The sequence below is a fragment of the Asparagus officinalis genome, chromosome 3, assembly GCF_001876935.1.
Source record: "Asparagus officinalis chromosome 3, Aspof.V1, whole genome shotgun sequence".
NCBI lineage: Eukaryota > Viridiplantae > Streptophyta > Magnoliopsida > Asparagales > Asparagaceae > Asparagus > Asparagus officinalis.
This window is the reverse complement of record NC_033796.1, coordinates 14,067,499-14,082,027: the sequence shown is the minus strand read 5'-3', so window position 1 is coordinate 14,082,027 and position 14,529 is coordinate 14,067,499. Positions and strand designations below refer to the sequence as shown.

Below are 14,529 nucleotides of genomic sequence, written 5' to 3'. Positions count from 1 at the left end.
GTTTGAAATTTTCAAAAAAAAAATAATCTATTGATAAACTATGTTAGAGATTGCATAAAATTCATGTTTGAAATTAATTTTTGTAATAGATTATTTTTTTTGGTAGATATATGCATAGTTGAGAAAGTAAGTTATAGTACGACCTGGTACTTAATTGATTTTAAAAAGACCTGGTACTTAATTGGTAATGTTTTTATGGATGGACATTCTAAGTCATACTTGCACTTATCAATCTGCAGGAAATATACATTCCATATCTTACAATTATTTATTATTGTGGTAGGTCCCTGGACATCATTATCTGGACTTCTCTGTAATCTGGCACAATGGTTTCATTTGAGATGAATGACCGGAAAAGTAAGAATTCTGTTATATGTACATTGATATGTTTTTTAAGGATTGTAAGTGTTTTATGTGTTCTTTGAACTCCTTTCCTAATACTTTTGGTATAAGTTTGTTTGAGATGATTTGGTAAAGAATACTACTTTTCCTCATGATGTTTAAGAATTTAGCTCTTGTCAGGTTTTATTTCTGGTTTAGCCAAATTAAGAGTACTTAATTTGGTGCATATCAATAGGAGGATCTGTTAGTTTCATGTTTGAAATTCATGTTTGAAATTCATGTTTGAAATATGCATAAAAAAATAATCTATTGATAAACTATGTTAGAGATTGCATAAAATAACTATGTTAGAAGCTCTTTGCCTTGACTTTTCTTTTATGTATTAAATCAAAAAAAAATAGATGTACGTATATGCTTGCATGTGGAAAAAAAAAATTTAAGCCAAAACAGGGCTACAATTGTTCTCAATATGTTGGTACCCTTTGTGAGGTTGAGTTGTTATTGTTTTGTAGAAGATCTTGTAATTAGAGCAATTTAATAGTAAATTGGATCGTTTTCATGTTTGGGTGACTTATCTTCTTTTGTGGTTGGAACCAATTTGTTATAATATGATATTTATCTTTTTATTGACTGAATGGATTTTGCATTTTAAAAGGATTGTTTTCATTACTTGTTTATTTTTTAATGAGTAAATGTTGTTGGTGTACAGTAATTATAAATGAGTATTTATTTATTAAATAATAATATCAAAAAAAAACAGGTGCATAACAACAGTAATAATAATAAGTTTGCAAATTAACAGGAGATGAAAACACCATGATAATGAAGGCACTATTCTTTATGATTTGATTTGGTTCCAGGCCTAAAGAAGTAGTAGATGTAATGCAAATAATTAACGTTTGTTAATAAATAAACAAAAGAAGCATGAACTATATAAATTCGAAATGTCAACATAATTAGAGTTTATACTCATAAGTCACACATTAGTAATATACATAGCAAATAGAAACATCACTGGTTGTTATCTTCCAAGGTTCTTTTCTCATCGAGTATGTGTTGAGCCTTTTAAAGTCACAATTCTAGATGTCAATCTTCATTTCAGTCTAATGCAACGTTCTCTAATATACTTTTTCTATGCAAAAGTTGCTTTTTCTTGTAGTTATTTGGTAATTGTGCATTTGTACGTTACATTTTTAAATGCACGTTTTCTTTTCTGTTAAAACATGCCATGCTTCAAACTTTTGAAATCAACCATGAAAATGACAGTTATGTGCAATTTACTCCTAAGAAGAATTATTCTATTGGTTTCACTTTGGATACGAGGAACTAAAGTAATAAGTCTTTGATCTTAAATGGATTTTTTGTAAATAAACATAAAATATAAAGGGCCTGTTAATCACTTAGTCTATATATATATATATATACTGTTAATCACTTAGTCTATATATATATATATATATATATATAGAGAGAGAGAGAGAGATAAAGAGGTAAGTTTATAGATACGTGCTTTACAAAGTTATATAAATAATATAAAGAAAAATTTTACCTGATTTGTAGAGTTAAATTCAATTGCACCTGTACTGTCTGTATTTTCCTCTATTACTTTGGTTATTGTGAAACCTTCATTACCTTCCACAAAATTATATCGCGTTAGTTTTACCTGAACCTTAATATATTTTCCAGATATGGCTTTTATCACTTCCGGGAAAACTTCTCTGCCATTAACCTGATCAATGAATAATATTTTTTAAGCAAATACTGAATGTGTTATAAAATGTGGTTCAAAAAACTTTAAGAAGAAGATGTACTCACATATTTTATTGTTCATGCAACCTCTTGAGCCGGTATTTTCACCAATTTTTCAGCTTCCTTGTTCATAACAACGAAAGTAGTTTTCGCAGATTCATCTTGAACTTCCATAGTTATCCTGTAGCTGTATAATTTTTTTGCCAACTCATTGATTATCAAAGTCATTATTTGGTATGTAATTGTGGTTCATATTGTAAATATTTACATACCTATTTTCTGCAAATACCTCTCTGTCACACTTTGCGCACCAAAAAGTAGCTTCCGCATCAATTGTTTTCTTAAAACAATCTGGGCATCCGCGATAACGCCATTTTTGGTTATCCATTATAGTATTGATTCTCACATTACATATAAAGAAATATTCCTTCAAATTACAAAGATGAATATTAGCTATAGAATAGATAATTAGTTTGCACAATTGATAGGCCATCTTTTAAAAACTTCATTACCTCCGCGGTTTCTGGATCATTGAATAAAATAAGATCGTTCAAAGATGCAGATGGTGTTTCAAGCAATTTCTGCTTTGATTTGTAATTAATTGGTGTCTTTATTAGCTGCATCTGTGTTTCCGACTCCATGTACCTATGTATATATGCTCAGAAATCATATGTCAGTACATATAATTTAATTACGTATGTCAAAATATAAAGATACTAAAATTACCTCTGAGATAATTCCACTACTCTTTGTTCAGGTATGTTCACATAGATTTTGGTCGCCGTGCTTGATGACACTGAATTATTGCCTGAAATTTTATGTGCAAAGTTATGCGGAAAGTATCGTCTGTACTTATGTATTGATGAAATCAATATTTATTACATGTGTAATTGTTCATCTTACCTCTAAAATTAGTAACAAATATTCCACTGACCACCATAACCATGTTGTTTGGATCTTGTTCGATCAATGCGCTCTCTAGATTTGTAGCAATTTGGTTCCATAAAGTAACAGTGCATTCTATGTTTCTGATTTGTATAAGAGATACAAAGTTTTAGGTTCAAGCATAAGTAAATATAAATAACAGTTAGATTAGGTGATGAATAAGATAACTCTCACTCTTCATCGATTAGTTTTAAGGCTCTCCTAGTCCCTGGCTTTCCGGAAATGACAGTTTGCTCCAAGGGATATATATATTTCACATACCCAATTATATCTGTATTGAAATTGAAATAATCAAAGATAAGAGGGGTAAGTTATATAAGGTTTGTTGCATAATCTGCATTGAACTATATCATGATGCAAAAATTATAATAAATGTTTACCTGCCAAATAAGTCTTGTTTCCTTTCATTCTATAAAGCTCATTGAATGGTTTATAGTTGAACTTGTACCTAATAGCATTGCGTGACAATATTCACATATAAATTTTGGCGGTCCAAAATTATGTACCCCATTGTGATTAACTGCAATTCAATAAGATTGGTATTTTAATTAGTACCATTATACATATACAATTAACAATTTGAGGATAACATGGTAAGAAATGTGTGAAATAACATGAATTTTAACAATAAAGTCCATATGTTTGAAAATGATATTGAATGGATAGGTTTATTTGATTGATTAATGGACTGGTTCACCATCAAAATCAAGGTTAAAATATTTTAAAAATTAGCATTAGCAAGGCATGTATTACATACTTTTCAGGTTAATTTAATCTTGTAAATTACATATTTTCTTACTTGTCTGCTGCTTTATTGTAGCTTCTTCGGTTGCATTGATGAATGAAGGTATGATTCTTCTGCTTTTATACTGCTGTATTTTTGCCTTTTTGTAGTTGCCATTCACTTCTTTATCATCAATTATCCGATCATGCTGCCTTTTTTTAGACCCAAAGATGTTATTCTGAGTTTCATAATTATTATACTGATACTGATTTCTAATCTTCCTTTTGATCTGTCTGATTGTCAAATCCCTTTGTTGAGAATGCCAAGACCCTGCACACATGCAAAATGTTAGACACTAAGTACATATGTTCTAACTATATGCTGCTATAATGCATCAGATTGGAATATGTGTAGTTACCTTGAGATGAACTCTGTTGACCATCATCCATGTTTGCTTGAATTGTTAGGTAAAGTGCAAACCCGTGATTTGTAATGTAACCCCCTTGGCTAAGCTGCTTGCTGTATGCTATGGAGCAAATAGAAAAGCTTGTTGTTGATTTGGAGCTTGTTGTTTGGTTCTTAGTGTCAGATCGTGTTGTTTGGTGCTTAGTGTCCTTAAATTTTTTTTTTGGTTACAATCACAGTGAGAATCATAATGTTAAAACTCTTATTTCAACATTGAAGCATCAAATCTATTTTCTAATGCTATATATACTTATTTCTACAACACAACACAACACAGTAATAATGATACTTTGATTAAATTGTATAAACACAATGAAAATTATTTCTACAACACAACACAACACAGTAATAATGATACTTTGATTAAATTGTATAAACACAATGAAAATTTACATTCAACTTAATTTAAACTTGAGACAAAAATAAATAAAGAAATTAACACCATACCGTAATCCTATCCTTGCAAATGGCTGAGCACCAATAATTACCTACATTAAAAGAGAATTAGTGAATGTTACAAATGGAAGAGGGAAGATTGAGGACAGAGATCTCTAAAATAAAATATATTGAAAGTGTTAATATTCATCAAAATACAACCCCTTATGATTGAGGACAGAGGTACTTTCTTTGCATTCCTTGTCTTTTTCTACTCTGTTGGAGTCTACAGATGCTTGTCTTTCTATTAGGGTCTTCTTGATTGAAGTCTTAAACTTGCTTGGATGGTCATGAAATTTTGTAGTGTGGTCTAGCTGTGTCAATTTCCTTGAAGTTTCACAAATGTTCTTCACGTATTACTTTTTCCCTATTCTCTCATTAGTGTTGAGGGATTCCATCATATGTGTAACTTTTCAGCATTGTAGTATTCATTTAAGTCTTTTCATATAGTTTCAACTTTGATATTAGGTTTGCTTTATGGAATGGACTTAATCTTGAAGAAGATTTTTTTAGGCCAAAGAAAAATGATATAAGGATAGTCTAGGGACAATAGAACATCATTGAGTGCAATAGCGATTATGAGACATGCAATTTGCTTTGTCTATCTTAATTACACATTTAGCATTTGCCCAAGGCTCAAAGCTAGAAATTTTGGGAATATTATGGCACAATCCACATTGGTCTAAATTGTGATTGATAAAGGACTGAAACAAAGAAAATTAACTGAGGCATATTTCATTCTGCTTATTCATTGACATTTATTACCCTAAAATTTGCTTTATGCAGGTTGCTAAGGAGTCTTCTGATATGGTGTTAGCGGATGATAATTTCAGTACTATAGTTGCTGCTGTTGGTGTAGGGAGATCAATATATAACAATATGATAACTTCATAAGGTCATTTTTACCTTCTATGCTTCAGTTAATGATAGATATTTATTTTTCACTGATTCCTGGTTCGATATTACAGGAGCTTCATTGTGCAGAAAGATTCTCCAAGGATGTATAGATATCAGCATGAATCCCTAATATTCCATAATTGATCCCAACTGCCTATACCTTTCCTACTGTGGTAAGTCCATGTTGATTTGGATTAATTGATCTAGTTGTCCTCTACAATTTTTTTTCATTAAGCAGGCCAGTTGCGATAGATCTTCTAAATTTGTCAAGAAGAGAGATGAAGTTCCTTCCCCCTCCTCCCTAAACATGAATAGTCAAGCAGAGAAATGAAGTTCCTTTCCTCCTCCCTAATCATGAATACAATAGCTAGTGAGGATAAGAATAGTATTATTGATTCAAAGCCAATGTAAATTCAATGATTGATTCTCTCTGTTGTGGCATATTGATGGTTAATGCTGTACTATAAATGTTTTTCCTAAGAGTTTTGGACTGTAATTGAAGTTGGGGCTGTAAGTATTTGAGAGATTGCCTCCTACAGCGGATGTTTCAGATGCATCTGTTTTTTTCCCTTGACCACTTCAACATGGACTCAAATTGCTTATTCATGAAGCTAGGTGAGGTCTAAATTCAATCAGGTAAGATCAATATCATTTTTGCTTGATTTCTAGATTTGGAATAATTCGGATTTTGGTCTCTTTTCTCTTCTATTTTTAATTTTATTTTTCACTCAATTTTCCCAGGTCTTCATATATTTCAAAATTTTACACTAAAAAATTTACAGCAACATCCACTAATTTAAGTTTAAATATTTTGAAATTTGGAAGTGATAGATTTTTAGATTTGGAATAATTTGGATTTTTGTCTCCTATCTCTTCTATTTTTAATTTTACCAGGTCTTCATTAATTTACAGTAACATCTGCTAATTTAAATTTAAATATTTTGAAATATAAAAGTGAAGATGAAAAATCTTACCCGAACATCTTTGACCTCTGTTCACTTAGTCTGAATTAAATTTTCTGAGATTATGTATGAAAATTTGGGTGTAGAGAATAAAAACAGGTTACTATATATATGTGGTGGTTTGGGAGATGTGGGAGTTGCAGTAGTGGAGGTAGTTCACGGTTATGAGAAGTGGGTTTATGAGAAGTGGGGTTAGGTGGATAATGGGCAGATTCTGTGATGAATTATAGTTTTTTTTATAAAGATGAATTTTAAAATTAATTTTATTATGAATAATCTGATTGGTCCAGATCAGATTTACTATTCATAGAAGCTTTTTGAGTGTTCTCTTTTAGTTAATAAGAAGTAGATTCATAAATTTTTAACACGTGCACATGATAGCCGAAGTGAGAATTGGGAAGTGGGGTTAGTGGTTTTTCAAAAATCGAATGTAATAGACACAAATAAAAAACAAAAAATAGGAATAATTAAAAGAAGAGAAGAAAATTTTTAAAAACCCCACCACCCTAAATACTAGGAAATCGTGGGAATAAAGTGTTCGATGTCATAAGCATCCCATTTATTTCCTCGATCGAGTAAACAGACAACAAGAAGTATGAATAAATAAATTCTTCAACCAAATTAAGACAAATGCAAGGAGCAGCAAAAGTGAGTAGCAAAAGGGTTAATGATCGATGCGGTGCTACAACGAGGAAAGGGCCATGGATGTCTGAAGAGGATGAGGTCCTTCTAGAATACGTGCAAAGGCACGGGCCGAGGGATTGGAGCTCCATTCGATCCAAGGGATTATTGCCGAGAACCGGCAAGTCTTGCCGCCTCCGTTGGGTTAATAAGCTTCAGCCCAACCTGAAAACGTACGTCAACTTGTGTAGTTAGATATCAATATACTTTAGGCTTCGAATTGAAATTTTTAGTAATTCTTCAAAATTTTGGAAATGGTCAAAATATTGATCGATTTCTTTGTGCTTTCAATGCTAGAATAGCATAGGCTTGCACTGATTTTACATTGTTAGTTGTTGATTTGATATCAACATTGTGGACTTAGAAGTTTCAAGTAATATATATTTCAAGAGTTCTAACTAGTGATATTATGGATTTTATAATGCTTGAATGTTATATTATCATTTATGATTTAAACGTTCTTGACAGGGACACTTTAGACTTTTTTGCTGCTGCTTCCAAAGTTGAAAGTAGAGATAGTATTGATTTCTTAATGCTTGAATTTTTAGATAATTGCTTGTAATTTTAGTGTTTAGCGTTGTGTTTTTTTATTATCGAGATTTTTAAAGTATTAAGTATTTTTAAAGTATTAAGTATTTTCCGGTATGATTTTAATCCATGGATTCATCTGTCTTTTCATTTCTCCGATCGACAATGTGTAATTGTTAGTACTGTGAGTCATCAGAAGTAGAAGATGAATTTACATAGTTTAAAAGGCAAGAAGAAATCACAGAAAATAAAATAAAAGAAAACTTTGCAAGGAAAAAATAAAAGATAGAACACCAAAATTTTAACGAGGTTCGGCAACTTGCCTACGTCCTCGGGAGCCACACAAATTTTTTTTTTGGTAAATGAACTAACTTTTATTCACTTCCAACATGTACAGTTTTGTAGAATATCTAGATACCAGAATCTGGTTATCCAAAAACAGAAAATTACATTTTCTCAAGGAGATCTCTTATATGAACATATGAGTTCTCATTCAAAACTTTTGTGTAGACTAAAAACTTGATAACATGAACAATTTGCTTAGCCTCCCTCTTCTTGCCTTGAAAGATCCGAAATTTTTTTCCTGTCATATTGTGTACACTGTCATCGACAACACCATTCTCTTTAGTTTCTTCATGGGACCCTTTCCTCTTAGGTTGAAAGAATACCAGTCAAGGAGCTGATTCCAATTACAAGATTTTCATTTAAATCTCAACCATTCCATTATCTTATTCCATACTTCAGCCAAAAACTGACACTCAAAGAAAATGTGATTTATTGTTTCCCTTTGATTCCATTGACACAACACACAATTGCTTTGATTTGTGCTTAACATCCCCATTAGGAAAAGTCTATCCTTAGTATAGCCTTGAATGACATGTCAGCCATAGAGTGAAAGAGTGCTTAGGATATAGGAGACCATCCCAAATTGTATCATGTCAATTCACCAATGGAGCTGGCTGAATCAAGTAACTGTATATGGCAGAAAGAATAACTTTGCCATTAGAACAACATTCATTAATTGTATTCTTGACCCTTTCAACACTTCCAAACTTATTAACCAATATATCTCTCACTTTAAGAAGTCTTTTCCACATTCATGAATCATTCAGTCTTGGTTGAGCAGTCCAGATATTTTCTTTGCCACACAAAATATTTTTTTGAATATTAAAGAAGATTACAAAGCTTGCAAGAGATGATCTCAAACTCCTTGAGATCACTCAAAAAAGAACGCTCTTTATAGGGAAACCCTAAGTCAAAACAAATTAGGACTCTGTTTTCTACGAGTGCGCCTGACTGCGAAGCTCGCCTGTATGACTTATGTTCGTTGAACATAGTCAAGCTCGTTTGAACCGCTTCGCCTGCACTTGGAGCTCACATGCCCTTAGAGCTCGCCTGTACTTGGAGCTCGCCCGCACTTGGAGCTTGCCTGCACTTGGGGTTCGCCTGAACCTCCAAAGCTCATCTGATCTTCCAAATTCGTCTAATTTCTTAATATAGAGAAATCTTTACTTTGCATGCTTGTTCTAAGGTTTGGGTCTACACCCGAAACTAACAATCTCCCACTTGGAGACCAAACCTCTGTCAACAAGCTCTCTTTAACTTAGCAAGCACATTCTCCTACTCGGAGAATCTCTTTCTTTAATTTAATATCTTTTTCATAGTGTGGCTTCGCCCTCATCTCCTACGCATAAAAGGCCAACTGAAGTTGCGTACAACTCTAATTTCTGAATGGCCACTGCCTTTGTCAACATATCTGTAGGATTTTGCTTCCCAAAATCTTCTCTAATAGTAATTTCACATCCTCTATCAACGAGCGTATGAAATGGTAACATACGTCGATGTGCTTCGTTCTGGCATGATATATTGGGTTCTTAGCAAGGTGTATAGCACTCTAGCTTATCACAATAAAGAACTTTATTCCCCCGCTTCAAACCCAACTCTTCCAGATATCTGATTAACCAAATCATCTCCTTGCTAGCTTCAATTACTGCAACATACTCTACCTCAGTCATGGACAATGTTACTATCTTTTGCAAATGTGAGACCCAGCTCACTGCTGTCAACCCTAAGGTATAAACATACCCCGTGGTACTTCGCCTCGTATCATGATCACCGGAGAAATCTACATCCATGTATCCCTGTAGTACCAACTCTTTTCTCCCAAAACACAGTGACATATATGTAGTCCCTCTTAAGTAGCCCAATATCCACTTTACGGCCTTCCAATACCGCTTTCCTGGGTTGCTTGCAAATATGCTCATAACTCCTACTGCATGGGTGATATCCAGCCTCGTGCAAACCATTGTGTACATAAGACTACCAATGGCTGATGAATATGGCACTCTTCTCATGTGCTCCTTCTCTGCACCTGTCTTAGGTGATTGCTCCTCAGATAACCTTAATTGACTTCCAAGGGGCGTGCCAACGAGCTTAGCATTCTCCATGTTGAATCTCTAAAGTACTTTCTCGATTTATTCAGTCTGACTCAACCTCAACGTCCCTTCAGTCATATCCCGACTGATTCGCATCCCAAGAATCTGCTTTGTTGTACCCAGATCATTCATAGTAAACTCCTTTGCTAATTGCTTCTTCAATTTGTTTATCTTCTTTAAACATGGTCCTGCAACTAACATATCATCAACATACAATAGTAACACGATATAGTTGGACTCGAACCTCTTGAAGTAGCAGCAATGATCTGAATTGCATCTTCCATAGCCATTGCTTACACACAGATTTGAACGAGGCTCTGATACCAGTTGTTGGGATTCGTCCTATCGACAACACGTCAAATGAACCCTCTCGCGGAACGTAACATTTGGATCTTGTGTTGAAAGTAGGAAAGAAGAAATCACAGCAAATAAAAAAACTTTGTAAGGAAAAAATAGAAGAGAGAGCACCAAAATTTTAACGAGGTTTGGCAACTTGCCAACGTCCTCGGGAGCCACACAAAAATTTTCCTTTGAATATTAAAGAAGATTACAAAACTTACAATAGATAATCTCAAACTCATTGAGATCACTCAAAAAAGAACTCTCTTTTTATTTCTCAAGGCGCGAGATTTTTCTCTGAATAATCGCCACTCAAGGCGCTGCAAAAATCGCCGCTCAAGGCGCTGCAAAAATCACTGCGAAAAAATGCTCTGGAGATCGCTCTGGAAAACTCGCGTTTAAGTGGCGGCCAGGGTTCCCTATTTATAGGGAAACCCTAGGTCAAATCAGATTACGAATCTGTTTTCTGCGAGTTCTCATGATTGCGAAGCTTGCCTGTATGACTTATGTTCGCCTGAACATAATCAAGCTCTCCTGAACTGCTTCACCTAAACTTGGAGCTTGCATGCACTTGGAGTTCGCCTGAACCTCCAAAGCTCGCCTGATCTTCCAAGTTCGCCCGATTTCTTAACTTAGAGAAATCTTTTCTTTGCATGCTTATTCTAAGGTTTGGGTCTACACCCGAAACCAACAGTTTCTCATCTCCTCTAACCCCTAGTCTCTTTAAAATTTTTGGGGTTATGTGGTCAAAACTGGCCAAACATTAGGCGGTTTAGTGAAATTTTCCCTAATAATAATGTAACTATGTGACTTTTCACACCTGATATCTTCTATTAATTTGTTTCTTATATAGTAACCTAATACAAATGTGAATACAATTTTTTTTATCATATTCAATTCAAACATATGACCACATATGATGTCACATAATCCGACCATTGGATTCATTGGTGGAAAGGGTCACCAAAAATTGTTAGTTTGTTTTTTTTTATATGCTACCAAAAATTAGTTGGTTTAGCGTCTTTATTTATGGGGTAGTTAATAAAGACCATATTAAAATAGAGCGAACCTTTTTAACAGGCTTCGTTCCCCGATATTAGGTAAGAGACACCAAGTGACGATAATATGTCCTATGATATTAAGAATCTGTTAATTAATTCCATGAATTTTTAATATCTCAGTAGATGTAGCGAACTATAGCTAGAGTTATCATTTCTCCCTTGCCAAATGGATAATTGTGCTATTTCTTTTGTGTAGATGTCACAAGTTACAACGCCAAACTTTTTATATAAAACAAAGATATATCTTAGATCACTCTCCTGAATTATCCATAACTTGGTCCAAGTCGTTTAATCACATTATTTTTACGAATTCTTGAAGTGATTAATTAAATTATCATGAAATCACTTTATGAGGTTAACAACTATATCCTTTAACTTTAAGAATAGATGAAAAGCTTAACCAACATTATATTTTGATCAACCAACCTTATATTATGATCATTTTATCCAACTTGTCTAATATTGCTGTGAACCCTTGTAGATGTAATAGACTTAGTCACTTAAAGGATACATGTATCAACAAGTTCCGGGGCAGATCTATGTAGGAGCCAAAGAGGTCATGACTCTGACGAACTCTTTATTTCTTCTATGGATTATTCTTAATTTGATAAGATTTCTCTGCTCATATTATTTTATTGTCACAATATTTGGTTCGTAACTATCATTCAAATGATAAATTCGTGAATGGTTAAAATGGAAAAGCTCTTATGAATGTTGCAGAGAAAGCGGACTCAACTCAGAGTTAATGAATTTTAATTAAATAAAGCTTATGAACTAATTTTAACTCAAAAGTTATAGCTTTTACCTTTGTTTACAATTTTATATGGGTGTGATTGTGTTTGATTTGGGAATGAGTTGTATATATTTTATCTTTATTTATTTATTTATGGTCAAAGTAGTCATTTGAGAATCCGCCATTATCACATGAAATAAGAAATTATATGAAATGACTTCCAGCCACAAGATTATATACCCAATAATTAATCTGTATTTATTAGTTTTACTTTTTTCTGACTCTATTAAAAAGACTTTGTACACGCGTCTCTCATGTCCACAATTCAAACCCCCGTCCCGTCACATTGGACTGGAAACGTGCAAATTTAACTTTCTTTACAATTTTATATAGGCGGGACCCAAAACCAAACGTGCATATATTTATCTTTTACAAGTTTATATGGGTGCAATCACACAAAACCATACCACATACTTTCACACTGTTTTCTCCAAGACCTAATCCTTTGCATCTCCTTAACTTAAAATACATTATAAAATTATATATGTAACAATTTTCAGATTATCCTGTGGTCCTACATTGTAAACCACAATAGTTGAGTAGTCTCTGTACATTCCCTCATTATTTATGAACGAGTCAAGAAGACAATGACATAATCTACTTCATTAATCCCTTTCCTTGTTCCTTCATTCATCTTTCATATAAATAAACGCCCTCATAGTGTTCTCTCTTTGCGATCCAATCATTAACCACTTAATAATTTCTACTTCTCTTTGAACCAAAGAAGGGAGCCAATGGATTTGATGAGGAGAGTGAGAAAGCCATTGATCAAATTGGAGACTAAGGAGGAACAAGTTCCAAAGGGATTTGTGCCGATGCTCGTCGGAGAGGAGTTGGCCGAATTAGAGAGAATCATGGTTCATGTGAGCGCGTTAAAGGATCCTTGCATGTCGTCATTGCTTGAGATGGCCGGTGAAGAGATTGGTTTTGGGCAGCAAGGAATCCTTAGAATCCCTTGTGATGCTCAATATTTCCGATGGATTGTCAATGAGATCTCAAAGGCTGCTTGATTCTTTTTTTGCTTTCTCATTTGAGAGAGAAAGCTTTTTTCTTTTATTTGTTGCATGTACTTGTATCCGCCCTCAATTTGTTTGATGGTGAGGAGCTGGGAAGACCAATTTTGGAATTAGATTTAAATGAAGAAAGTGAAGAATACAGCAGTTGAATGTATGATATGGTTTGGTTTGTTCAATACAAATACAAATACAGAGGGAAAGGAGAAATTTTATGAAATTGCAATTTCTTTATATTGAACAGAGTCTTTTTTTTTTAATATTACTCCTATGGATTATCCTTAACTTGATAAAATTTCTCTACTCATATTATTTTCTTGCCATAATATCCGGTTCCTATATCTTATAAAACCATGAGTGGGTAATTTATTAAACATATTAAATTGGTTTAAATATAGGAATGTTTTTGGAGTCTTGTTGTTAGTTTTAGCCTTTATTTCTTTGTATCTTGTTTGATCAGGACAAAGTTCCATCGTGAAGAGGAGTTAGGTTGAGTCATGTCATGTTAGTAGCTTGTGTTATGTTAGGACTGGGTCTAACTAAAGGATATTAAAGATCGGTTAGAATTGGTTTGTTTATATATATAAAGGTTTTGAATTAATTGTTGTAAATTAAAGATAAGGAATCAATGTTAGATTTGAGGGTGGAGCCTTGAAACAATAGGCCAGTTTTAAAAATGAATCATGGAATTCATTATATCTTCGGTCGATTACAATAAATTCAAAAGAAATAGACTTTTTATAAGACCTCTTCTACGAAAAATAAGCAAATTACAACTCTTTGAGAAAATAACACAAAAATCGTCTATGGATTCTTGTTTTTGTGGGACTTTGCCTGTGCCGGGAACGCTTTGATTCGTGGACCGCCGAATCACAGATCGTGAAAGGGGTTTACTGATTCTTCCTTCGTTTATCGAAGTGAGAATTTGAAACGATATCTTATCAAAGTAAGATAGTCGTTCTTCTTAAAATCAAGTCAAAGCTCAATTTCAAGGAATTACACGAAAACTCAAGTCTGCTCTCTCTGCTCTGAATTGCTCGAAAATATGCTCGATCCTCCTCAAAAAACGATCTCAAGGGGTATTTATAGCCTCCAGGATGAACAGTGTTTCCGAGACAGTAAAGACTGTCTCGGGTTCCGAGACAGTAAATACTATCTCG

General features: G+C 33.5%; 1 long non-coding RNA gene across 1 annotated transcript; it reads right to left on the bottom strand.

The window, feature by feature from the left end:
* Positions 2,243–2,455, bottom strand: LOC109832100. Its single transcript, XR_002244638.1, has 2 exons — positions 2,364–2,455; positions 2,243–2,278 (listed from the first exon to the last, which is right to left on the bottom strand). It is a non-coding gene; the product is annotated as an uncharacterized LOC109832100 (long non-coding RNA).